The sequence below is a fragment of the Sitodiplosis mosellana genome, unplaced genomic scaffold (assembly GCF_009176505.1).
Source record: "Sitodiplosis mosellana isolate CC-2019 unplaced genomic scaffold, AAFC_SMos_1.0 Smas_scaffold_5668, whole genome shotgun sequence".
Classification (NCBI taxonomy): domain Eukaryota; kingdom Metazoa; phylum Arthropoda; class Insecta; order Diptera; family Cecidomyiidae; genus Sitodiplosis; species Sitodiplosis mosellana.
This window is the reverse complement of record NW_022600910.1, coordinates 919-2,611: the sequence shown is the minus strand read 5'-3', so window position 1 is coordinate 2,611 and position 1,693 is coordinate 919. Positions and strand designations below refer to the sequence as shown.

Sequence of the window (1,693 nt, the reverse complement as noted above, 5' to 3'; positions counted from 1 at the left end):
TTGTTGCGAAATTCATGACAACAACAACAAGTATTGATAGTTCTTAAAAATTCCGCAAATTGCGAATAGGCGCCACCGCTATCTTGCGCCGGTCAAAAGCACAGTTTGCCTTTTTTCAAGTTCTTCAATTGAAAAAATTCTTCTATTCCAAAAAAATGTCAACCGGAAACTTTTATTCTATTAAAAACAGTTGAAAACTGTTATTAATACATAATGTATTAATCTCATCCGTTGTTCCCATTCCAAATGTATCACCTTGATTCTATTTCCACAGTTCTTAATCGGGGATGTGAGCGGAGCACCACCCGGGAGAAACGGTAAGATTAAAGTTTCATTTATTTATCGAGTTTAACTCTTAAATTCCATATACAAAGCACGTTGTAACGAAGATATGGGAACCTCATTTATGCTAAACTTTTCATACATATTTTAGTAAACGAAAAAGACATGAGGGGAGACACAGCTCTGCATAGAGCTGCTTTTGATGGTAATTTTGGACATTTTTTTATAAAAAAGAATGTTTTGTTCAATCCGTTTCATTGATCTATGAACATTTTTCATATTCTTTCAGGCAAAGTGAAGGAAGCTCAAAGACTCATCGCTGATGGAGCCGACCCTAATATTGGAAATAATTTTAATGAGACCGCTCTGCATTATGCTGCTGAGAAAGGTAACGTTGAATACTTATTGTTATTGAATAAAAGATTGACCTGATTTTATCCCATCGATCGGTGTTATTTTTCAGGTCACAAGAGTGTCGCCGAACTTCTCATCCTCAAGGGAGCCAATGTTGATAGTGAAACTAGTTTTAATGAGACACCTCTTCATTATGCTGCTGAGAGTGGTAATGTTGATTGCTCTTTTCGTGTACTATGCGCATTAGTATTGCTTAGCAGCAAGCACTGAATATGCTTCTGCCAATAGACAAGCATATCGCGATGCAACTGCCGCGCACACAACTATCGCAACCAACTCACAAAACCGACTAGCATACACGGGTTTCAGAGTTGTGTGTGATGTCTACTACACTTCGTCAATGCAGCCTTGACTGTTTTTCACTAAATGGGAAATTGGTTGAATTTTTTCATCGATCTGGGTTATTTTTCAGGTCACAAGAGCGTCACTGAAGTTCTCAGCCGTAAAGCAAACGATCTTAATGTTAAAAATGATATGCATCGGACACCTCTTTATTTGGCAGCTATGAATGGTAAGGTTGACCAAATAAGATATTCCACCGATCTCTTTCATTGATCCGTATTATTTAGGTCACGGAGGTGTCGCTGATGTGCTTCTCAAGAATGGAGCTAACTTTGATATTGGAGATAATTCGAATACCACACCTCTTCATTTAGCTGCATCCGGTGGTAATGTTGAATGCTTGTTCTTATTAAAGAAACGATTGATTTGATCTCTTTCATCGGTCCGATTTTTTTCCAGGTTACAAAAATGTCGCCGAGTTTCTCCTCAACAAAGGCGCCAATATGGATGTCATGAATAATTTTAATAATACACCTCTTCATTATGCTGCTTTGCATGGTAATGTTGAATAGTTATTTTCACAAAATAAAGAATCGGTTTGATCTTTTTCATCGATCCAAATCATTTCTAAGGTCAAAAGAATGTTGCTGAACTCCTCATAAAAAAAGGAGCCGGAGTTGATATTAGAAATCATGCGAATGAAACACCTCTTCAT

General features: G+C 37.3%; 1 long non-coding RNA gene across 1 annotated transcript; it reads left to right on the top strand.

Annotated features, from left to right (window-relative positions):
- The first annotated feature begins 806 nt into the window (after window positions 1–806).
- Window positions 807–1,366, top strand: LOC129572880 (uncharacterized). The gene is made up of 3 exons (XR_008688519.1): window positions 807–844; window positions 1,109–1,207; window positions 1,266–1,366. It is a non-coding gene; the product is annotated as an uncharacterized LOC129572880 (long non-coding RNA).
- Window positions 1,367–1,693: the final 327 nt, after the last annotated feature.